Source organism: Triturus cristatus, chromosome 1_1 (genome assembly GCF_964204655.1).
Source record: "Triturus cristatus chromosome 1_1, aTriCri1.1, whole genome shotgun sequence".
NCBI lineage: Eukaryota > Metazoa > Chordata > Amphibia > Caudata > Salamandridae > Triturus > Triturus cristatus.
Window position 1 is genome coordinate 154,839,291 of NC_140579.1, and position 26,660 is coordinate 154,865,950.

Consider the following 26,660-nt stretch of genomic DNA (forward strand, 5'->3'; position numbering starts at 1 on the left):
AAGCCTACCAAAGAGCAAGGAAGTACTGGCTTCTACCCATTCTCAAAAATATGGGATTTAGGAAATATCTGCCTGCGTTCAGAATCCTAAAAACTGATCTGTCACCTCCGATTGTTTTTGCTGTGGCAAAGTATCTAATGGCCATGTGGTATGTTCGATCTCGTCTTTTAAAAGAGGGGGGGGTTGTATAATGTCATAAGATTTTGGATTATCTTCTTTCATGTTTTTTAACGCTTGTATTATGAAATTTTCGAAAGCCATTGTTTACATGTAATTGTATAAAATATCGAAAACTTCAAAATTTTAAAAAATTGCTATGTATTTATATCTTTGATGATCTAAATGATCGAAAATAAAGATTATTTGATTTGATTTGTAAACATGTAAATTGTGCCTAACAATTTGCATGTTAACACTAACTTCTCAAATAGAATTGGCTTTATGATGATAACAGTGGTTCAATTTTATGTGGTGTTTCTTATATGTGTCAAATGTTGCTGTACTCAATTAATATTTGTGTCAATGCTTTACACAGTGTATGTTTTTGTCTGCCCATGGTTCACCTTGATATGCGATTCTCAAATAAACACTTGCAGCAGGGCAGCCGGTGATCTTTGGATTTTCTGCGATGATGCTGGAATCACTTTCTTATGTACAAGACTCAAGTCGCCAAGAGTCACAGCCTACTCATTGTTTTTGATTGTGCTTGACACATCACATTTATTCCCTTGTCCATGTTCCCCTGTGCCTTGTGGTAGTCAACACGCCTCTGGAACTTTATTTTCTGTTTGGTAAATGTTTAGGAATGTTGACTGCATCATGTTGTGGTAAGGATATGCAAGTATGTGTGTTTGTGAGGTTGTACGATGCTGTGTGGCAATGCTCTAGATCATGGGTACTCACAAACTTTCTCTCGGGGCCTAATTTACAGTGTGGTTTGTGGCCGAGGGCCGCACCGGTGGGGGCGGGGTCAGAGGGGGAGGGGCAGGGCTAAAGCAAAAAAAGATGGTGACCATGAGGTTGAACACCGGTCCCTGCAGCAGACGCCTTCGTCCACTGAGCGACCAGACCCGGCATACACACATCTCTCTCTCTCTCCCTCTCCCTCTCCCTCTCCCCCTCCCTCCCCTCTCCCTCCCTCTCCCTCTCTCCCCTCCGTCTCCCCCCCTGTCTCTCTCCCCCTGTCTCTCTCCCCCTGTCTCTCTCCCCCTGTCTCTTTCTCCCTGTCTCCCTCCCTCCGTCGCCCTCCTCCCTCTGTCTCCCTCCTCCCTCTGTCTCCCTCCTCCCTCTGTCTCCCTCCTCCCTCTCTGTCTCCCTCTCTGTCTCCCTCTCTGTCGCCCTCCCTCTCTGTCGCCCTCCCTCTGTCGCCCTCCCTCTCTGTTGCCCTCCCTCTCTGTCGCCCACCCTCTCTGTCGCCCACCCTCTCTGTCGCCCACCCTCTCTGTCGCCCACCCTCTGTCGCCCACCCTCTGTCGCCCACCCTCTGTCGCCCACCCTCTGTCGCCCACCCTCTGTCGCCCACCCTCTGTCGCCCACCCTCTGTCGCCCACCCTCTGTCGCCCACCCTCTGTCGCCCACCCTCTGTCGCCCTCCCTCTGTCGCCCTCCCTCTCCCTCCCTCCCTCCGTCTCCCTCCCCCCTTCGTCTCCCTCCCTCCCTCCCTTAGTCTCCCTCCCCCCCTTCGTCTCCCTCCCTCCCTTCGTCTCCCTCCCTGTCTCCCTCTCCCTCCCTCTGTCTCCCTCCCTCCCTCTGTCTCCCTCCCTCCCTCTGTCTCCCTCCCTCCCTCTGTCTCTCTCCCTCTGTCTCTCTCCCTCCCTCTGTCACCCTCTGTCTCTCTCCCTGTCTCCCTCTCCCTCCCTCTGTCTCCCTCCCTCTGTCTCCCTCCCTCTGTCATCCTCCGTCTCCCTCCCTGTCTCCCTCCCTCTCCCTCTGTCTCTCTCCCTCCGTCTCCCTCTGTCTCTCTCCCTCCGTCTCCCTCCCTCTCCCTCCGTCTCCCTCTGTCTCCCTCCTTCTATCTCTCCCTGTCTCTCTCCCTCCCTCTGTCTCCCTCCGTCTGTCTCTCTCCCTCTCCCTCCCTCCGTCTCCCTCCCTCTACCTCTCTCCCTCTGTCTCCCCCAGACTGCACCTCTCTGTCACCCTCTGTCAACCTCTGTCTCCCTCCCTCTGTCTCCCTCTCCCTCCCTCCCTCCCTCTCTCTCTCTCCCTCTGTCTCTCTCCCTCTGTCGCCCTCCCTCTGTCTATCTCCCTCTGTCTCTCTCCCTGTCTCCCTCTCCCTCCCTCTGTCTCCCTCCCTCCCTCTGTCACCCTCCATCTCCCTCCCTGTCTCCCTCCCTCTCCCTCTGTCTCTCTCCCTCCGTCTCCCTCCCTCTCCCTCCCTCTCCCTCTGTCTCCCTCCTTCTATCTCTCCCTGTCTCTCTCCCTCCCTCTGTCTCCCTCCGTCTGTCTCTCTCCCTCTCCCTCCCTCCGTCTCCCTTCCTCTCCCTCCCTCTCCCTCTCTCCCTCTGTCTCCCCCAGACTGCGCCTCTCTGTCACCCTCTGTCAACCTCTGTCTCCCTCCCTCTCCCTCCCTCCGTCACCCTCTGTCATCTCACCCCGTGTGTGTGTCAGCCCGGGCTGAGACAGCTTCCCAGCGCGCACACACAGCCGCACTGAGACAGCTTCCCAGCGCGCACACAGCCGCACCCGAGTACTTCACAGGTCTTTAAAAGACCATTTACATGTTAATAAAGCTTTGTTGTATTTCACCTCTTAGGCCCCTGCATATCCACTTTGACAATCACTGGAATCCCCTGGCCCCCACAGAGCAGAGTCTCAGAGTCCGGGCTGCTGCACCCGGCAGTGTTTGCTAACACTATTTTTTTTTAAAACACAGGTAGGATGTCTGCAAGGTCCGCGGGCCGCCAAGGAAGGCTTGCCGGGCCGCTGGCGGCCCGCGGGCCGTACTATGAGTAACCGTGCTCTAGATGATATCTAGGACTTCTAGTACTTTCAGATTGCTGGAAGATTAGTCAGTAGAGGGAATGTTGCAAATAAGGAGCTGTAGTGAGCATCCAAACTCTTCAAGACTGTTGTGCATTCCTAGTGGGCAAACTGGATACTCGGCTCTTTAGCACGTGTCTCGTATGCACCTAGTAAGCAACATGTGAACCCTCTAAGCCACATCACCCTTTGATCTAGGCGAAGCCCAGATACCGCAGGACGAGCAGGAGACCATGCATACTGCATGATCTTCATGACCTCTGGCACTTTGGGAGCCACTCCACCCTGCACCACAATTAGAACCACTGCAGACGCAGCTGACTGACGATAGACAGCATAAAACTACTCCCATCACACCTCGCGGAGAGAGAAGTGAAGCGGAACAAATGCAAGGTAGAAATGTGCTAGAACAGCCCCCACCCTAAAGCAACCTAACCCCCACCTACTTTCACTTCTTGATGTTGTAGATTAGAAAGCTGATATCCATAAATACCAAACGCAGTCTGTTTTGCCCTCTGGAAAGAAAAGCTTGATTGACGTCAGCTCCAGCAAACTGATATGAAGTTCTCTATGTGTTCCTGCCCAAAAGCCACTCATTCGGGTACCCTACATTTTTACTTCTACTACAGTTAATGCTTCATCTGTCACCAGCTAAACCTGACGGAGGAACTGTTCATCAATTGATGATTTCTACAGGCACTCAGATGTTTTGACTTACAAACTTACAAATAGGGGATACCCTAAGAAATTGATATCACACTCCCTAAAACTAGCACGATTTTATGATCGTGACAGTATACTGGGAGGAAAGAAAAAAAATAACAGAGTGAACAACGACATGAAAAAATTGGTATTTGTAAGTCAGTATTCCTGTTTGAGTAATAAAATTAAGAAAATTATCAACTCGAGTTGGAATATCCTTAATGACCAAACATCAACCAAACTTAATAGACCACTATTTGCATTCAGACGTAACAACAACCTGAGAAGGGAGTTAGTTCACACCTACAGAGAAACTTCTTCCACCCATCAACGTACATTGATGGGCACTCAAGCAATTGTCAATTACAAATGCAATGGCTGCAACATGTGCGAACAGTGTATACAAGGCAAAGAAATTGTTTACAACAAACACACTCTGACTTCCAAAACCTTGAATAACTGTAGGAGCAAGAACTTGGTGTATTTACTTGTATGTCCATGTAATTTGGGATATGTTGGTGAAACATCTCGGGAACTACGCACCAGACTAGGAAAACACAAGTCCGCTATAAAGAACAAGAAGGAAAATGCCCCCCTTATGAATCATTTTCTGAGAGAGGGACATACCTTAACGGACTTTAGGTGGTTCATCATAGAGAATATAGAGGGAAACATGAGATCGGGCGATCTAACCCTAAAACGCAAAAAACGTGAACAATGGTACATTTCCATTCTAGACACCATCAGAACAGGGTTGAACACCAAAGAAGATTGGATGAGACTGATAGATTAAGAAACGGATAGGTATTATGATAATGTTCATGCACCGTACCTCATGGCGGACGTTTTCATGATTTGAAGCCCACACCAATAAATTTAACTGATATACCGGCGATCGGTTTCTTTGAGGGGTGGTCTTTGTCTTAGCGTGTATCTGCCAACTGTACGTTATGTGTGGACGTTACAGCACAGATATACAATTGATATGTAACAATCCCTCATAATTAAACAAGAAATATCTTCGAAATAAACGGAAAACCCTACTAACAATTCTCTAAATGAACAAACTGATTGCTCGAATCATAATTCGATCTATAATAGTTATACAAAATATTTAAAACCCTAGCTCTTATCGAATTAAAGGAAACAATGTACCCGATTATAGGGTCTACACCTTTCTTTCTGATTGTCGTTTTAAGAAAGTTGGGGCCGCTTTAAGATATCGCAGTGCTCACTCCTTTAACTGTTGCGGCTTTAAGACAAGCGGGGCCATTCCTAACAAAGACATGTAAAGAACTGGCTTTCCATATTAGTTTTCTTATAATAAGGTTGTTATATTATTATAGCTTTCATTTTATTTAACTAAACTTTGGTGGAGTGTGGACCCCACCGTTGGGTTTTCACATCATTGGATTTGTATTCGTGAGGTTGCCGCTTTAAAACAAACGAGGTCGCCTTAACATTCGAGGAAAAGTCGCGTTATTTTTACGTAAGACGCCAGGTGTAGGTAATTTAGTTGGAGAGTTGTATGTATAAAAGACTCCCCGAACAGAGAACTGATCTACTGGTTGCTCACCCGGCAACGAGAGATACGGGGAGACAGTACGGCATTTCAAAGGATCAGACCGCATCGCATGATCAAGGTAAACAGGGGACGGGTAGAACTCAAACATTGGTCCTAGGAGTATGATCATTTGAGTTCTTTTGGACTAAAAAGACACTTTTTAGTGCTTTAAGATTCTGTCGCCCCATGCTTTGCGTTTTACATAGACCTATACAGTTTTAAATTCATGGGAGCGGATTTACGATGTAGATTTTGTGTTCGAACCATGGTCCTAAAAATAGAACCATAGGATGTCCACGTAGATTATGGACGATCTTCTCCAATTAGGGTAAGATTACCAAACAATGGGTTGGTGTAATATATGCCGCCCTCTACCCACGGGGAGGGTAATCAAGGAGTGTATACTTTAAATCTTTTTAGACCGTATAGGAGACAGTCCTGATCACCACATGAAGGATCCACTTGGGGCAATATCTTGATCTATAGTGAACTTTACAAATTCTAAGTCACTCAATATTTATAATAGATATTCGATATTGAATACTCTGAAATTAAGATATTTTATTAATATTGTAGGTGCACTTTAAAAGAAATCTTCAATAAGAAAAACTAAGCTGTTTATTGAAAATTCAGCTATACCCATGCGGGTTCCTTTGATTCACTGGATTGGATTTAAGTGAGCTGAGACCCACATATTCTAATGACATTGTGCGATAATTGAGGTAAGCAGGACATCAATTATGACCCAACTTAAGTAGGAGGTTATTAATAATGATATTAATCCTAATGATATTCGAGACTGGTCACTCTGAGATTAAGACATTTTATTAATATTGTAGGTGCACTGTAAAAGTTGATCGTTGGAAATTCAGCTACATCCATGCGGGTTCCTTTGATTTTTTTCATCGGATTTAAGTGAGCTGAGACTCACATATCCTAATTAATTTGTGCAATAATTGAGGTAAGCAGGACATCAAAAATGACCCCACTTAAGTAGGAGGTTATCGACAATGGTTTTGATTCCAATGAATTTCTAAATTTCCTACTAGGACCCTGAAGCTTGAAAGAACAGGGATATTAAGGCACTCTATCAAGAGAGTATATATGAAACAGAACATCTCTATGTATCTGTCCTTGTGAGTGTACTCCACCCTTTGGGAGGGTAGGTATTATCATTAATATTATATAATGGCAATATCTTTGTAGAGATAGATACAGAACATGAAATTCACTATTCACCTGATGCATGATAATATTGTCACTCTGCATCTCCAGACCTTTACATATATATATATATACATATATATTTGTTCAAGAAATAACTAAACAACTGGGTGGGTTGAATGAGCCTGTATGTTTAGAATACGCATGTGTTTTGAGACTAGGGGACTACTTTCCCAATGGCCGCATGCACTCATAGAGAAAGTTAGGATAGAACTATATGCCCGATAGGTTTTTTGTTATTAGCAGTATTATCACTTGATTGTTTTATTTAATCAATACCTGAAATATTAGACACCTACAGATGTATCATAGATCATGTTTGTAGCAATGTATTCAGGTTTTTGATAATATTATAAAAAACTTTTTTCTTCTTTTATTGCCTTATTAGGTTTTTTAATTATTTAGAAAAATTGGAGAGTTTTTACATTTTGTCCTGATGAAGGTGGGATCCAAATAAGAACTTACCACCGAAACGCGTCGACGCCTGTGCTATTCAGAATTGGTCTAAATTCCAGAAACTGTTTCATGTGTTGATCTATTGATTAAGAAATAGACCTGTGACACGTATACATTGATTTATACGGGAATTACACCATTCTGTGATGAATATATTGATTTCACATTACATCTTCGCTCTCTAATAATAGATAATTTTATATTGTATGTTTATGAATTTTATGCTATATGTACCTTTGAACTCACTTGTAGGGTTATAAGATATGTGGATATATTTTTGTCAATAAATTACAAGATCAATTTTAATCTGATTTAGTTTCTGTTTCTTTGAGTTATATGCGGCCATTTATTTGGGTGTTTCGGAACTTAAGCTAAGTTTGTGTGAATATTTGGTTTGAGTCTGTATAATTGTGATCTAGGGGGTTAAACTTACCCAAGAGAATCTCTATTTTCACACATTTGTGGTACCCTGTCTCTTGGGCAGTGGGGTCGCTCCCATATTTTTTATACAATGGAGTTGACTAGACCTTAGAGGGATTATTGGCATAACACCTACACAGATGCTAGGTACAATTAGGTACATCTAGTTAGGGAGGCATTGTAGGAGTACGCACTTATTATCATGTATTTTATGTACTTGTATATATCTATGATTACTGCAAAATGGTAGAACTGTACCATCCCTTTACTTTCGTAGTACTGCTAATCATTTATCTCTGCTACTGTCTAATGGTTGTTACAGCACATCTATTTTACCCTAGAATAACAACTGTTCAATAAATCCTTATTGAAACGCCCAGGCTGTTTATTCTGTGTATCTCTGAGATGAAATAAGTGAGCACGAGTGACTGAGCGAAAAGTAGTATACTGTTTTCACAATCCTGAGGGATCAGGGTTAACATATCTGGTGGGGGTGCTCGGAACAAGTCTGCCACCAAACCCACAGTCTATGTTATCCGAACGCGCAGATCCTGTATAGGATATAAAGGAACTACACAACATGGCTCCCAACGTTGGTTGGGTACTTATTTAACAGTAGATTCTGAGTAAATCGGTTGTGGTATTCTCATAGACCCAGCTCACAAAACACCAGAGACGTCTGGAGTGGGTGGTCACAAAACTCCGCCACAACTGAGTAGGCGAAAAAATCCTACTTATTAGCTGTTGGTTAATCAAGCTTGAAGGACACAGTGTTCCTAAAATTGTGCTTTAAAACCTTATCTTAGTTCCCTTGAACATCTTCTTCCTCTAAAAAATGACTGAAGGCGTGGAGAACGCAAGCGGAGTTGTGCATAATTTGCAACTCTCAGAGGAAGAAGATGCAGGTTCAATACAGATTGCAGAACAATTCAGACATACAGTCACCCTGAAACTGTTAGAAAATATATCAGCTAGGGGTGGCTTAGTAGTTTTTGTGATTGAGGCACACGAATCAAACAAAACAGATATTTTATTTGTGGGTTACATTCCCAGCAGCAAATGCAAGAACACAGACATTTCACTACTATACAGAAGGAGATGCACCAGTGGAATATGGTCCGTTGGAGGACACAGAGATTCCACTCAGGTACCAGGAACATTTATACTGGTTTAAAGGCGCCATACCCCAGATAAGAGGAAGAGGAAGATTAGGCCCGCTCGGAGGAGAAGGGGCAACATGGCCGATATTAGCGGCCTACACACCACATCCTGACATTGACACAATGCCACAGGCAGACTTACTCATACAACATAAAGATTTAATTAAAATCTACAGAAACATGACGCAATTCGTCATTAGGACTTTCACAGTCCAACCAGCAATAGTTGCAAGAAATGAAACTCAATCTCAGGGTACAGCAACTAAAATTACACCACAAACATTACATGCAGTGATGGGGAAAATGCCCACAAAACGCAAACAATTGCCATTCTGGGTAGCTCCGAAAATAACACAGTTAGAGGCAGTATTCCCGAAACCTACCCCATATGAAAAACACAGAATGCTAACAATCTGCTTGCCCATGGGTATAACACCCCAAGTAGAGGATTGTACCACTTGGGGTACAGTCTTTGCTGCCATTTATACCACAACTGATGGTATTCCTTCATTAGCAGTGATACCCAATGTATTAAGACAAATACAGAACGAGTACGGAGCAGAGCCTGCTCTGAACCTAGGGATGAAGCTACAATGTAACTATGCCCAGGTATCAACCATCATTTTAGCTAATATAAAAGGGGAAGCAGTTTCCTTGCCTAAGGGAGTTCAGTCCTTTACAACAGGAGCACGGACTACCTCAAATAATTGAAACTGCGTATGGAGAATTAGGCAGAGACAGTTTGGGTGGGAAAGCTTTAAAACCACAACTAATGGGCAGTCCTGAAAAGGACACTTCCAAGCAGACACCTGCTTCTTCTGAAAAGGGGACAATAAAAAAAAAAAACATTTAAGGGAAACAGATCTCAATCCCAAGGTAGATCTCCTCCACAGGAGCCCTCTGAAAAGAGGTATAATCTCTGGAATAGGGATAATATTAGGAAACCTGACGGGTATCAGGATACTGATACACGTTCCTCTCATTCCTTTCAGGGTTCATCGAAAAACTCCGAGAGGGAAGGACGGTCAGAAAGACAAGAAGAGCGTACAAAGTCCAGAGACAAGCAGCACGCTCAAGATTATACTTCCAAAAAAGAAGAAAAGTCAAAGGAAAAACCACAAGTCAAAAAGAAGAAGGTTGCAGGTCTAAAGATCAGAAATGCTCAGAATTCTGAGTACTCGACTACTGAATGGAGAATAGGCTCTGACGATGCTAGACAGTGCGGCATAAGTAACAATAGCTCGCCAGAACCTGATGGAATTTCTGGTGATAGCGGCCTTGAATTATTATATCACGGTGGAAACACCTGATACTAGAGTGAGTGTCCCACATAAAGTATATGAAATAACGCTCCAGGTGGAGGGGGACAAGTGTAGAAAAGTGAGAGGTCTCTTTTGGGAGAACCTTACGTTTGACTATGACATTTTGTTAGCTGAACAAGATTAGCCACCAGCTCTCGTCATGGATTGCCCTAAAGGAGAAACTGTAATTCTACCTGCATTCTCAGACCATATTCCCAGGTGGTAGCCCAGGCTCTGGCATTATACAAGAACCATGTTGGATGGGATGAGGATTCAACCCACCACATAATTCCTTTAAAAAATACTCCAACTACACAGAGGCAGTATCCAATAAAGCAAGAAACTAAAAAACAGGTCAGGGATATCTTAGATCAACTTAAATACCAGGGGGTGATTGAAACATGCACCTCTCAAATGAAAAATCCTTTGTTTCCTGTCATAAAACCTGACAATGCATATCGTCTGGTTTTAGACACTTAAACACTTACACTAAGACATTTGCAGTCCAAAATGCCCACTGTGTCGCATTAATGAATAACATTGTGCGGAAAAAATACAGAACAACCCTAGAGATCTCAAATGGATTTTTCTGCCTAAACATAGCACCTGAAAGCAGGTATTTAACAGCATTCTCAGCGCTATGGTCTCAGTGGCAATTTTGGGGACTCCCCCAGGGGTAAAAGAACAGCTCGGGGTTGTTTTCGGCCAGAGTAACATAGTTACTTCAAAAACTGGATGAAGAGGCATTGTCCTATGTATGATATTTATCTGACGGACGATGACCTAGAGGAGCACTTGAACAGGGAGAATAGCATAATTTCGGGATTTGCATGTGAGGGCTACAAATTTAACTTTAGAAAATCAAAAATAGCCCACCTCAGTGTCCTATTTTTAGGATAGGAGCTTTCAAGTAAAGGAAAAAGCCTGGCAGCCAATTCTTTTGAAAAACTTGCACTGCTCCAGCCTCCAAAATCATTAAAAAATCTACACTCAATACTGGGATTCATAAATTTTGGTCGAACATACATTTTGGATTACGCAGAAAGAGTAAAACCTTTCTACGAATTCATTAAACCTGATTTATCAGTAAGAAATTGGATACAGGAGCACACAGATACACTACGTTCTTTACAAGCTGACATGATAGCTTCCAAACACTTACAGACACGCGTAAACGTACGCAACCTGGTGATCCGTACAGTTGCGGGTCAATCTGGGAACACCTATCTGACATATAATGAAGGTGAAACAGTACCAACTGCTTACAAATCACATTTGTACACAAATGTTGAGCTGCGCTTCGCATCCACTGAAAAAATTCTGACAGCGGTACAGACTGCTGTAGTAAGAGAAGGGTCACTGGCACAGAGGAATCGAATAATAGTAGTAACTCTGATTCCAGCCTTAGAGGCGGCGACAAAGGCAAGCGTCCCTAACGCTAAAGCTTTACATCCGAGATGGATATAATGGGCTAATTCTCTCACTGCAACAGATTTAGAATACAGGTAAGACCCAAATTTAAAGACACAAGTATTCCTGCAATACGAACAAGAATATCCTCTACCTAATTAAATAATCCCTCTGGATCAGAACGAATATATTATTTACACTGACGGATCTGCTCAACCGGCCATAGGGAGTAAGCAACAATATAGCGCGGCATGTGCTATCGTTAAAGGTCGCATGCGGAATGGAAAGTTCCATCCGAGTTGCACTAAAACGCAATCTCTAGGAGACTGCACGGCTCAGTTGGCAGAGTTAAAAGCACTTATACTGGCACTTCTAAATACGAATCAAGAATTCCCCACACTAATTGTGTGCAATTCCTTTTACTGTGTGCAGTCATATAATGAATACTTGCAATACTGGGTTCAAAACGGGTTCAAAGATGCTAAAGGTGGCACAATTAAGCATAAAATGCTATGGGAACAGGTTGTGGAGTTGAAATCCAAACTACCAAGGACTCATGTGATACATACACTGAGTCATCAGCGTGATGGCGTTCACGTTGAAGGGAATTCATGGGCTGATAAAGCCCCGAAGGGGGCTGTACGCATGGCTTCCGTAGCTGCAATCACTTGTTCTAAAACGAAAATAGACGGTGAGAATATGGTGGCAGTTATTACTTCACGCAAAAACAGCGGTGCAGTACCAAAAAGATTTCCACTCAAGTACTCCTACAAGTTAGATGCAAATAACATTCCATTTGCTCAGATTCCTGGAGTGGGGCATAGAGTAATTCCAAACATGGATCGTAGGTTAGGTTTAAATTTAGCAGCACACGATGGGATAGGTTCTGCTCATGCATGAGTTATGGCGACTGTATCTTTATTGAAACAACGCTATTAGTGGCCTGGTTTAACAAAGCAGACTAAAGACTACGTCTTGAAATGTGACATCTGCCAGCAGATGAAAGGTTCCACCGTAACACTTCCAGTGCAGACACCGTTGTTAATAGCTGACAAACCCCTAGTGTGTGTCTACCTAGACCACTGCGGCCCATTGAAAAGAGATGGGGCTAAAAAGTATATAATGGTAGCAGTGGATTCCTGCTCAAGATTCCTATGGGTGTGGCCCCAGCGCTCGGCTGACGCTTGAACTGTTATACAAGATTTGCGAGTCTTCATTGGGACATATGCATTGGCACATTACATTCTGACCAGGGCCCTGCGTTTAGCTCTAGGGCTTACAAGGAGGCCATGGGAAGTTCGGGTGTAGCATTGCGGTACTCATCTCCGTACCATCCCGAGGGAAATTCGGTAGTGGAGTGAAAAAAACTAGACTTAAAGCAATCTTCAACAGATAGAGTATTAGGCATGGGCGAAAATTGGGTAAAACATCTTTATGGAGTCCAGCGGGCTCTCAATAACATGCCAAGAAGTTCTCTAGGGGGGTCACTCCTTATGAGGTCATATTTGGGACAAGAATGTGGGTACCTGATCTTGATTGTGGAGGATGAAAAACCATTTGACATCCATGATCATTTGGCTGTTTTACAGGAACTAAATGAATCCAGGAAAAAAACTAAATAATGTCGACCTGAAGCAGACCGCCACTGGGGAAGTCAAATCAGTCACGGCAAGACCTGTCTGGATCCCAAAAGTCGTGGATCCAGTCAGAAAGAAAATAGCGGACAAGAAAGAATTTGGGCCATCCTACAGAAAACCTGTACTGGTCCTAGCAATTGAAGGAACAAGAACTGTACTTCTACCGCCTCTTGCCGGAAAAAAGGAGAAAAGATTTGTCTCAATTGACCTAATCAAACCACACTATGTGGCGGATACTAAGCAGTAGGCTGCGTGGACTCCAAATTAGCAGACGCCCTCCTCTCACTACAATTCAAGAAGTTCAAACAGAAAGACTCATTCGAGGAGTCACCTGTACGAAATGAAGGACTATGTAATAATGATATGGAACTCGTTCCTCTTGAACCTGAAGTTTAACTTCAAAACGAAACTCAAAATAAAACTCAAGTTGCTATTCGACCAAACACCGACGTCTACGTTAACATGCCTCGACGAGAGCAAAGTACGATTTCAACAAATCCCGATGCAATTCCAACAATTGATCAAACTGCTTCTGGCTACTTCATAAACTTTGATACGTTTTCTTTGGATCCAAGTGAACCTGAAACGAGGGAAGCCCAGAAAACATGCAAGTAGCAAGTTAAAGAAGATCTGAACTTTCTTAGAAAACTTACCTGGTATTACCATAGGTAGAACTATGGGTAACTTCCGGGATTCTTTTCTTTCTTTTCTGCTTAAGCTTAGTGATAGCTTTTAACATGCTTATTAGTGGACAATACATTCGCCAAAGCTCTGCTGCCCAAGAAATTACATTAATTTTTAAAACCACATCAATCATCTCATCGAGAACAAAGAGACTTGTCATCAGTAAACATTACAGCAGTTCCTGTACCAGATGGTCTAGTTTGGGACAAGGTTGATTTCGATATATTTGGCCCAACAGAAATTTTAAAAATCCCAGATTTATTTAAAATATCATTAAGTGATATCATTACCTCAAGTACATTTTCTGATGATTGGGATTTTGAAACTGTTAATAACGTTGTCTGATTTAGAAAACTCTGCTGCATTTTCTAACAGTGAAACATTGGAGAGCTCAGCAGATTACGAATCAATGTATTGTTATCAGCATTATGGTCATCATTTTGTGCATAAATATAAAAATCCTAGAAATGTGTTCACATACCACCAGTGGGAACATTGTCCAACACCGCCAAAAGGCAGTTCAAAAACATTTGCACAAAAGTTTACATATTTTCCAGGGTTTAATAGGACTGACCCAGCCTCATATTATTATAAGGTTGCACCAACATCAGCATAGAAAAATATGTTGACAAACACCAAACAGATTTACTCTGCATCCTTTATTGCCCAGTTGTCTGAACAAGGTTACGACTTATGGAAAGACACCATAGACTTAAAATGGGTCTGGGGTACTATAGAATGGCAAGTGCAGGGGACAGAAGCTTTATTTAGAGCATGCCTTATGCCTCAACAACTCATGTTTTTGAACTAGACAGTGCAACAGACATCTTGCCTTGGACTAGCCAAGAACAAAGACTTGAACACGCCTCGGCTACCATTACTAACCGAGGGTAATGAAACATCACAAGAGGAGGTTACATTAGATGAGATCATGCAATACAATAGATCAGACCCCGAGTGGAAGAAAGGGTTGATTTGGCCCACAGACACCAATGGTTGTCAGGAAAGATTCATGGGTAAAACCAAGGGGTTTAGTATCCATAGGCCAGATCCACACTATGTACAGAGACAACATCCAGGGGTAGTGACGTCATACAGTGTTGGGAAGTTGTGCCTTGATTGGCTAGAAACCTCAACACTCAGAGAGGTGAAACAGCACTTATCCTTACTCACATGAGACATGGATCTTAGGGAATTTTTACTAGGTCCCCGGAAGCCACGTCAGAAATGTTTCATATATGCAGGCATTTATGCTGCCTACAATGATATTTGGAAAATATCCCAACAAGAGGCCGCAGAGAGAATACGGGAAATAGACCGTATTGACTTAGAGAAATCTCTAGCAGTGATTGACAATGGGTTAACAACATTGACCTCCAGGATATATACCTTAGGCAACATTGTATCTTCTGCGATAGCCATACTGGAACAAGATCTGGCCATATTACAACACGGGCAATCTCAGTTACGTTCTATTATGTTGTTGAGCTGGACGCCTCAATGTTTGCGTGCAGGCAATGTGCCTTGGCATTTTATAAACAGTACGTCTCTGTTTTCTGAATACAATCTAACAGATAAACAGATAGAAAGGGCATAAAGGGGAGCAAAATATACAATGCTGCGTATCGAAAAACTGGATAGATTACCATTCACAGTGGCAGAATCACCGCACACAAAATGGCTAATCCATGGCCACATAACTCTACCGGTCACTACTTTTCAGTTTCAATATTGCCTTGAACAAAAGCAGGCAGGCAAATATGAAAAAATGGGTAAGGAATACATTAGGAATCTTGGGAAGTATCATACAGATTTCGATGCCAGAGTGGGGATTGAAAAGTGTTTCTCAGTGATACAAACTGTGAGAGCGCTTTAAGTGGATTGCTCATATGTCAGGATATTACACTGCCCGGGGCATGTAATGGTTCTGTAGCGAACTTGTCCTGTCATCTGAGGGGTACCCCAGCTGCAGTGATTACTCCAGCCTTCGGGCTACTTTCGAATAGGAGTTACTTGATGCTGAACAGTCAAGGCTGCTGCGGAATGCTCCCAGGCATCGCATATCTGGTAACGTGAGCTCCAGGGTTACTTGTTGTATGCATCTATTGTTTCCACCGACACATACAGTCAGGGAGGCGCCGTTATGGCCTTCACTGAATGTTTCTTTAATACGGTTTGATACTCTAGGCAGAGTGAAAGCCATGCTTTTACAGAAGTCTGTGCCCTTAACCTCCAAACGAGAGACTTTTGAACTCGAGATCGCAAGGTCTTCAGCTGAGATACAGGCGCTTATAAATACAAATTGCCCTGTACATTTCATAGAAATGGTAAATCGTATCTTTAACCTCTTCGATGCCGATGACGGAACGGTTCCGTCATGCACGCCGGTTGGGCTGTGCTTATGACGGAACCGCTCCGTCATGGCCCCGCCCGCGCTCAGATCTTTCAGCACTGCGCGGGAATCCGCGCAGCGCTGAAGAGGTTAACATGTCTGATACGACTGGCATTGTTCACCTATTTAAGATCATAGGTTCAGGACTTCTAAGCACCTTTCAGACGGTACTTGCAGTTATACCAAACTTCATACACTCCGTATTCGGAAGCATCTTTGGAGGACTTCCGCTGATCCGGTTTCTAATAGCAGGTATCCTGATTGTCTTCTATTTGCTACGCAATGGACGTCCCAGTCACCAAGGAGATGGAAAAAGCGCTCCTGGAGCGGAAATACCAAGACCGAATGGTACAATATCTAGGCACACCTCCCCTGAGACAACTAAGTGCATCTTGGTTCCTGTCATTTCGACCAGTCTGGATGGACTGCATCTTACCTGTCCTCTGATGCCTGTTTTGTGGAGAAGAATGCGTGTTAGACCTCTGTTTGACACTCCCATCATGTGCGCAACCGGACGTGAATGCTTTACTGGACCCGATAACGGCTCATGTTCTGCAGTGTCCTCGGCGCATTCCAATGTTGTTGGCGGCATTCCTTGAGTCACCACAGGGTGTAACTACGCCTGTTGGTATGAAAAGCGGCTCCTCCTTTGACACCCAGGCTTTAGACGGCGCACCGGTTGCGTACAGAGCGGAAGATCATCTGTGCTCAATTGACGTACTATGCGAGGTGTTACAGGAGCCGTCTACTGCGGAAGCAAGCAACGCAAATGTTGCGTCTACCAGCCAGGACACAAACAATTGACTCACATTTGGCTCGTCGTGTGCTGGAAGAAATTCCCCCTTTTTATTAACAAGCTCATTTGAAACACAGACACAAAATTGACATTCCTTTTCATTCATTGGGAATAAATGACTTTCTAATGCTTATAGTGGTTTGGACTATACCAACGGACACTTTGTTAGAGCTAGGGCCTGCAAAATTGTTTTTCTTTTTACATTTTTAAGTCTACATTTTTAAGTCTTTTTAGAAATTGTTAGACATTTTTAACTAAAGAAACGTTTTTAACACTCTAGTGCATACCAATGTCTAGTCAGAATAGTAGTACACTTATAGGTTACATATGTCGTCCAGTCGGAAGAGGAGTGGGTGTTATATTCCATATAGGTACCCTATATAGGCGCAGGTAACACTGCACCCTTTCACTTATATCCTTCCCTACATTACATACATAACGGTTCATAGGGACTGACCTTTTACCTAGATACGACACTGCATTCAGAACGCAGGTTTTTCCCTAGTTCGAAACTCATACATTATGCTTGAGGCTTCTTGGAAGCACAGCAGGACTGACATCAGGACGAACATCTCCTGTATAATATCTATGTATAAAGTTCAAGCCCGACGTCATCCTTTTAGGCCGACACAGTAACACAGCAATGTAGGACCCCCGGAGAGACCTGTGGGTATATATACATCATGTCTTGCCTAGACAGAGAGGTTCGCATGCAGACGCTCCAGCTAGCAGTGGTCTAACTTTCCTCGCGGGGTGTCCAACTCGAGACCAGGATGGTGTCCCATATTCTCTCCTTGCTCAGGTAATGCGGTTGATTATACCTTAGAGGGAATCTTGGCATAACACATACACAGATGCTAGGTACATTTAGGTACATCTAGTTAGGGAGGCATCCTAGGAGTACGCACTTATTATCATGTATTTTATGTACTTGTATATATCTATGATTACTGCAAAATGGCAGAACTGTACCATCCCTTTACTTTCGTAGTACTGCTAATCATATATCTCTGCTACTGTCTAATGGTTGTTACAGCACATCTATTTTACACTGGAATAACAACTGTTCAATAAATCCTTATTGAAACGCCCGACTGTTTATTCTGTGTATCTCTGAGACGAACTAAGTGAGCACGAGTGCCTGAGCGAAAAGTAGTAAATTGTTTCCACGATCCTGAGGGATCAGGGTTGTCATGTTCTGATGTTGCCAGAAACTATTCTCTCCCCGATAAGAGGAGATTCTAGTGGCACTGTGAGTTGGCTAATGCAAACAGGTTAACATATCCAGTGGGGGTGCTCGGAACCAGTCTGCCACCAAACCCACAGTCTATGTTATCCGAACGCGCAGATCCTGTACAGGATATATAGGAACTACACGACAACTACTTTCTGAACACTTAGGTGATTAGTGACATGAATCCAAAATGCATATTCCTTTGCTGAAAATACATTACTTCTACCACAAAATACAGGTGTTTTCTTGAGTTACAGGAACTGCAAAATTACACTCCATGCATAACCAATTACACCAGCCAGTCTCTATCTCTTCGTGCCACTTACCCCAGCATAAAATTTACCATTCTGATTTTCTTATACACTTTTTGAGCACACTGAGATCTAAATTTGGCCACAACTTTCCGACTAAAATTCTGTATTCCACTCTTCAAAGGTCCACCTTTGCATCATCTGAGAAATCTTGACTAACGACTTTTCTCTCAGTTTTTTGGTCATTTTATGTTTCTGTGGTGGGCAGTGTGATAGAATGTTTACGTCAGAGTTGGAACCATTTACCTACACTGCTGGGAACTATGGAGGGATTAAGGTATAGAAGAGAAGTCAAAGACATCCCTTTTTCTTGACTGTGTTATCTGAACCAAGAATGCCCCGTTATCGCCATTCCTATCATAAAACCAACAAAATTCATACTAGTCTGAGTACTATCAATGCCTGCTGTCTGCTTCTTAGGCAAGTGGCCAACTGCCCTTCCAGCCAATTGAGGCAGAGGTCCATTACCAGAGGTCTTCTTTGCCAGCATGTATATTGTTGTACTCTCTACCGGTGCTGCAAAAGCACTAGCCTTTGTTCTCGCATTTGCAGCATGATCCCCCAGAGAAATCACCTCTGACTAGCAAGATAAGTTGGATCACCCAAAAATGCTGTACAGAGAATAAATTGAAAAAGGCTTCTCACAAATATCTGCTTTAAAGTCCTTGCAGGGAAAGGCAGGTTGATTATCACATTATCAAAATATCAAACTCCTAGATAGGAGGTGGCATTAGCCCTAGAGCACAAGAATCTCATCTTAAAAGAGCAATGCATGAATTATAGTCATCAAATTAACTAGGAGAAGTATCCAATGTAATACCATCCATGAAAACCTGTAACTTCTCAGCTACCTCAACATCTTTATGTGCCTCATGGTCTGTGAGCACATGTCCTTATGTTTTGGTATGAATATTATGTTGTTTCTATTTCAGGTATTCCCCTGCTCAAGTTACATCCGACAATCAATCAATCAATCAAACAGCATTTGTAAAGCTCAAGGTATCGTGGCGCTGTGCCTACGTCGAAGAGCCAGGTCTTGAGTCTCTTTCGGAAGTCTGCCAGCGAGGGGGCAGTACAGAGCTGAAAGGCGTTTCATGTCTTGGCAATCAAAAAGTGAATATGCAGGATTAACATGACACACATTTCGTTTATACTATTAAGTTCTGCTGTGTGATAATCAAGCTTATGTGAATATATTATAATATTTACTTTGAACGCTGACTGCTTAATTTTACAGTAGCTTGTTATTGATTTCTAAGAGTTTCCAGAAGGCTGACACCTATGTGTCTTGTGTACGGAAGTTATTTCAAAAGAACCCATTTTGTAGAATTAAAATAATTGAAAGGGCATTGGGCCACTTCCTGTTAATTGTTTTTGCTAAGAGTTTTTAAAAATTAGATTACAAAAGTCAAGCACAGAAAGGGGAGGATAGAGGGGAATTTTCAAAACAGACGATACTGGAACAGGCCCCATAGAATAATATCTCCAGTCCCAAATGAAGAGTACTGGATGGTGGGCATTCAGTCTTTGCTCGCTGATTTATCAGTGCAGCTGGCCTTGTGAGACAAAAATAGGAGACCTTGCAACTGCATTGAACATAATAACTATTGTTCAAACAGGTATGCAGGTGTGTACAATTTCTGAAATTCATGGACTTCACAAATGCATTAAAAACTACCAGATGGGGCTGCATATCTGTCAGATCCACATAAAGCACACTAAGTTGCCCATTCAATGACAACCTCTGCCTCGTTGATGCTGTCCTGCTCCGATGCTGGAGGCTCTAGAAATTTGTCAGGAAACTCAAGGTGCAAATGTAATTGACATTCTCAATGACAGCAGAAGCAATACATCCCAGAACATTATCTAACAATGAAAGCCCTCTTAGTTGCTTCAGTGTTTCCACATTCACAATGACTGGAAATCTAGAATGGCAGTCAACAGACCTTCTCAGCATCCTTTCATTGACAGGTAACCCTATTGCATTCTTGCAATCTGTTAGTGATAGAGACAGATTTCTGAAGAATGAAATAAGTTTACCAAGGCTTTTTCTGAATAGGTTTAATACGGAACTTAAACAATACTATTTCAGAAGTTTGTCACATAGAATTTGATAGAAAAATGAAGATTTGATCTAATTTATAGCAATTAAATTAAACACTACATGAGGATGTGTTTTATGTGATTCCTATTTGCCCTGATAAATGTCCTCCCAGATACTCTGTAGGACAAAATGTATGAGCTGGATGAATTGAATATTAATTGAGATTTTTTGCACTATATTTCGGAAGACTTTTGATACACTTATAAAGTATTTGTAATTATGATTCAGGCAGCTTTGGACCTCAAAATTGATTTGTGTGGATGGTGTGTAATCTTAAAGAAACAGTTATGTGTATGCACCATGAAAGGCATGGAAATTTAGTTCTGACCGAGTAGCAGAAGTTGTAAGATTCTGGCACTATTTTCTAAAAAGATCTTGTTACAAAGTAACATTATACTGATTAATTGGTGGATGAAGTTATACGCCATTGCTGTTCAAATAAGAATGTAATTCTTTCCAAAGAAAAACCTCAAAAAGAAAATGTTTTCCAACAGCCTAGGGCCCACTCTTTATAGTGGGCAGGGGTGGGCTGGGCTTGAATGAACCCAGGTCTGTACCCACTGAACTATACAGAGATGGCCAAGTGGCTGCATTTGGGAGATCAGTAAGACAGATTGCATAAAGTATTTCTCAGGAAAATTATACCATATTTTTTATTCACATTGCTCCAGTCAGAATCAGTTGATGATTAATCAAAATAGCCAGTCCCTCACACTAAGTTCTCTCCTGCAAGGATCCATTACAATTACCCTAAATATTGAAAATGCACGTGAGCAAATATTCATGTGACCATCTGAAGCAGCGGGAATGCTTTCAACAATTGCAGGAATCGTCATTTCTTCTAAAGCTCCTATTCCTACTACATTATGTAAACAAGGAGAAAATGAAAGCATTTCTCTCCTTCTATAGAAAAATATCAAAATAAAAGCAAATATTCAATTTATTTTTAATGTAAACCAAACCATTTCCCCTGATAATCATGAAGATAAGTGTTTCAGAAACTCTTGAGAAAGGGGAAAACCCTTCTTGTTCCATTATAATGAATTCCAGACAGTTTAGGAAAAATAGCAAAGCCGATTGGGCCTTTAGGAACCTCTCTCAAACGAAAAATGAAGCCATCAAACTCCTGAATAAAATTAGGACTTCTGGTGCCATTTTCCTACAAAACTGATATTAAGAATATTTGTCAACACTAAGTCCATTAGTAAGATGGATCCATGGTGCATTCGGAAATCTCAGATTTACTCACAGATTCCCTTGGGAAGGACATACAATTCTTTCTTTAAGAAACACTGCATCTTTTATTGCACAAGGCCATAATATATATGAAACATTGGCAATCCCTAATGTAGCATTAGGTATGCTTGACAGGAGAAAGCTGAAAATGTATATAAGAATGAAAATTGTTCCTAACTCCAGTGTAGGAAAGTTTCAATTCTATTAAGGAAATGTAGGAGAGGATTATGCTTAGTCTCTTTTCTCTTTATTATAATAGCAGCCTTTTTCAAAACACAACTTCTTTTAACTTTCATCTTAAAAGTGAAAAACTAACAGTCCCAAGAGTCTCTGGGAATGTAGCAACAAAACAACCAATCGCAGTTAAACAGTACTCCATGGCGATAACCAATCAGACTCCACTTGAGCCTTTAACAGTCCTCGCTCAGCTCTGATCCCCCTCTTTCTTCGCTAAAGTTAAGCCTTAGCCACTTCCTCATTGGTCCTGTTTAGCACCATCCAGTCATAGAAATAAAAAAGACAGATCAGGCCGAATCATAACATCAGGATTACCCATAGACAGTAATTTCATGAAGAACATTGTCAACAATCTTTTAAGATAAACACAACATGTGTATACATCATATAAATGTAGTACTTGCTCCCTAGGGTGGGTTCCAGTAAGAGAGAAACTTTCTCCGCGGGTGGGATAATCCTCACCTTCGTGTCCTAAATAGAAATTAAACTTTCCAACACAAGAGTTAGGAACAATTTTCATTCTATGTCAGGACCCGAGGCGAGGATTATGCTGGTTCAAAGCTTGCTCACCACCAAATGAGTAATATCCAGCACCGGCTTGAAGTAAAATCTCTTAAAAGTTGAATCTGAGGACCAATCTGTGGCATTCATAATGTCCTCTAATCTCGCTTCCAGGGAGAATGCCTTAAAAGTCTTTGCACCTCTAGCGGCATGGGCCCCGATGTGGTCTGATCAATGCCCGCTTCCTGCATGACCCATCATACCCACCGGGCAATTGTGGGAGAAGAGACTGCAGAATGCGGCTTCTTACATGCGATCAGAAGTTGTGGGGGGAGGGGGGAATTCTTCGACATTTGCTCGTATGCTTTGAGGCACTGAATCACATAGCGCATTGCGGAGTCTGGGAAGGTTGGCTACTCAATGGTTCTTGTATTGGATTTGGTTCTTCTAGAAACCGTGAAGGACACTCCAAAAGGGGAAAAAATTCTACCTGTTATATCGAGGGCCCGCACATCGGGTACCCTTCGGCATGAGACTAGGCATAGCAACATCCCCTGCTTGGCGGAGACTTCTTTACGAGACAGGAACCTGTTTGGCTGCAAGGAGAGAAATAGGTTGAGAACCTGGTTGACATCCCAAAGCACGCTCCGAGTATCTTGGAGATGGCGGCAGGGATTGATTGATTCCCCAAAGGAGTCTACATACGAAAGCCTTTTCTCTCAATGGAGCCCCGTCCACCGCAATATGATCGGCAGAGATTGCACAGCGGAAGGTGTTTATGCAACGATAAGCCACACCCTCTGTGGCTAATTCCGCAAAATAATTAAATACCTGGACTACATCAGTGACCACAGGATCCAAACCTCGTCTCAGACACCAATGTGGCAATCGGTTCCAAGCTGACCTGTACCTCTTGACCGTACTGTCTGTCAAGGCCTTGGACAGGAGTTCTTCAGCCTGGTGCAAAAGGCCTGGGACCAACCATCGTCCCCTGTAATCCGCCAAGCCATCAAGGTAGGAGAACCCCCAGGACCAGCTTGTGGGGAATCCGGTCTGGATTGAGAAGGAGATGAGGAAATTGGGAGAGTTGGATTGGAGAATCCCAAGAAAGTCCCAGTAGAACCGGAAGCCGCACTTGAGACCTCCAGATCGGTGTGACAATGACCGCATCCACCCACTGTCGTCTGTTCTGGGCCGATACTTGAGTGATCATGGCGAAGGGGGAATGGCATACCCCTGCTCCGTGGTCCAATTTTGAAGGAAAGCATCTGTCGCGGCTGCCAGACGGTCCGGTCACCAGTTGAAGAACTGAGGGAACGGATGGTCCAGCCAGGATGCAAACAGGTCCAGTTAGAACAGACCCCCATCTTCTCTGTAGCTGTGCAAATACCTCCAAGTCTAGTTTACATAGGCTGGAGTCCCGCAAATGGCAGGGTCCTTGGCCGAACTGAAGATCATTTTTTCATTCCATGCCTTCATGTGCGAGAGCCACCATGAAGTTTCCTCTTGCACCTCATCTGTGAGGGTGACCATCTGGGAGTAAGTAAGGCCCTTGCGGAGATGTGTTGCCTTGAGCCTCTGCAGGGCCCAATAATGCAAGGGGCCCTCGAAGATGGCTTGGATTGAGGCTAGGCGGCCTACTAGGTGGGCAATCTGGCCCAAGGATGTCCGTGGTTTGGCTAGTGTACGTCGCAGTTCGTGCCTGATTGTTGCCATATTTCGGGATGGTAAACTGAGGGTAAAGGTTGTGAAGTCTATGGCAAATCCTAAAAAGATTGTTGTCTGCAATGGAACCAGGAGGGATTTCCACTCGTTTATCACAAAACTAACTTTCTAAGAGGTCTTTCACAGTCTGCAAGTGGAGTGCCAGCTAGAGAGGGAATTGGGCCATGAAGAGCATGTTGTCCAGATAAACAATGAGGCGGATGCCTCGAGCTCGAAGGTGTTCCACCACTGGTTTGAGAACCTTGGTGAAGCACCAGGGAGCGGAGAACAGTCCGAAGGGAAGACTTGAAAATTCAAACTCTTGCTGGCACCACATGGGTGTGGTGGAAAAATGGGTATTACCAGGTACGCATCCCTGAGGTTGGGCCGCACCGTCCAATCGGACGGCCGAAGGACATCCCACCGGAGGTGAATACCCTCCATTTTGAAATTGCAGTACACCAATCATTCATTGAATCCCTGTAAGTGTATTACGGGACACTGGCCCCCATCGGCTTTGTCCACCAGAAAAATGTTGCTGACGAAACCATGGGGGTGAATGACCGTCCGCTGAATCGCTCACTTAGCAAACAGGGCTTGGGACCCCTGCATATATTAAGGCTGTTTTCACCGCCGAGAATTGGATGAGGCGCAGTCTAATCACCTGACAGGGAGTACCATAGATCTCTATCTGGAACCCCCTGTGAGGTTTGTAGGACCCAGGCGTCTGTCATTAGAGCCCGACACACTCGGGTGAAACATGCCAACCGTCCCCCCACCTAAACCCCCAAGGAACGGTGTACACTTACCGGCATTGGAGTTGTTGGCCTGTCCTTTGGAACCTCATCCGTGGAAGTTTGAGAAGCGGGATTGGTCCTAGTAACCTTAGCCACGCCGGGAGCCCTGCCTTCTGGAGTAGGGTTGGGAAGCAAAGCGGCCTGCTGAGTGGCCCCTACTACAGGGAGGCCCCTTAGAAAACCCGGGAGGGAAACACTTTCTTTATTGAAGTTTGGGCCTTATCTAGGGAGGTGAAGGTGTTCACAAACTTCGAGTTCTTTGATCAAAAGCCGCCCGAAGAGCCCACCCTGGGCTACTGCCCCGCTTCCGAGACAGCGAGGTCCCCAAGTTTCAGATCCACTTTGATCAACAATGATCGTCTGCGCTCCATAGACAGTGCGCAGTTGGCATTACCCAAAAAGATAATCGCCCTCTGTGCCAATCCCGAAAGAGCCTCTGGGGACATCATGGCACCCAAAGCCTTGGCATCCTCAGGCATGTCTAAGACCTTGGTCAAGGGTCCTACAGCATCCAATAGCTTGTCCTGGCAAGCACGCCAGGACCGGTTTATCCCCTATTTTGGATCTTTAGTAAACTTAGCCAAGAATGTGGCCATCTTGCATTCTATGTCCGGGGTTTGGGCTACTCTACCCTCTAAAGAGGGCCTATGGCTCACTGCCCTCAGGCAACTATGCGCTTCTTTCTCTAATGGCTTGCGCAGGTGATTGGCCACATACTGTGCCACCTTGTCGCATGATACCCAATCCGTCGATCGTGGGTAAAGAATCTAGTCGGAATCCAGCATGTCTGATTGTAACGTCCCCACTGGCACCTGGCTGAGTGGGGGGCATGGCCGCCATGGCCTGGATGACCCTGCCTCTTCATCAGAAGGATCATCATCCTGCAAGTCGAGGGTTAGGGGGGGCTGGGGTTTCCTGTTAGGGCTCTGGGTCTGGTGAGGGAATTTCATGGATGCTCTTCACCATAAAGGTGTGTTTCAATTGTTCAAAAGTGACTAGGGCGCTTTGCCAGTGTAAAATCTGGGTCTTGAGGGTCTGGAAGAGCAGGGGATGGGTCTGGCATGGCAGGTGTTGCATGGGATCTCATGGCGCACTCAGGTGCAATAATCTGGGTGAGGCGCTCTTCCATGGGACCCATAGCTTAGTCTACCACCCGTAGAATGAGACATCGACAGCACTATAAAAATCTTCATCCCAAGGAAGGCAATCCAAAGGGTCCTCTTACACCCCCCTGAGGCTTCCATTCTAAGTTGCAGAGTTCTTACCCAAGGGAAAACAAGTATGGGAAAGACTGACCCTTTTATGTATAGCTATACCTTTCTAGGTGCCACTAGTGCAGCACACCTTCAGAAGGAGAATATGGGCAGGCAGGTAGCTGCAAATTTGAGGACTGCGGGCACAGTCAATGCATTGTCGTGGGCAGAGCCATACAGAAATAAGGGTCGTACCCTGGGAACACTCCAACTGGTGCTGTCACATGTAAGGGGTAAATTTATGCCTAGGAACATGTTCGCTCAATGGACCTGAATGGTCAGTGTAATAATACAGACCCAGGAGGTGGCATCAAGCACAACACACAATTCCAACCCTGAAACTAGGGCGTTGGATTCTGTATAAGGGAAAGACAAAGGATGGCGATGGCAGTACAGACCCCAAACACGGGGGGTACATTTCCAGTCAAAGGCTCTCGGCGGTCTTGGTTCCTGACACAAGTCCAATCCTGTCAGATGAAGCTGACAGGAATCGCACGTTGCGGAGGAGGGCGAGAAAGACCGTCTGAGTCAAGTGTCACCTGGTGGGCAAAGGACCGCA

The 26,660-nt window shown here is 43.8% G+C and overlaps 1 long non-coding RNA gene across 1 annotated transcript in view; it reads left to right on the forward strand.

The window, feature by feature from the left end:
* LOC146869878 (uncharacterized) overlaps positions 1-26,660 on the forward strand; it is a 93,944-nt gene that overhangs the window by 64,358 nt on the left and 2,926 nt on the right. Inside the window, exon 2 of the long non-coding RNA XR_014968032.1 lies at positions 19,202-19,382. This is a non-coding gene — a long non-coding RNA (uncharacterized LOC146869878). The remainder of the gene's footprint in view (positions 1-19,201; positions 19,383-26,660) is intronic.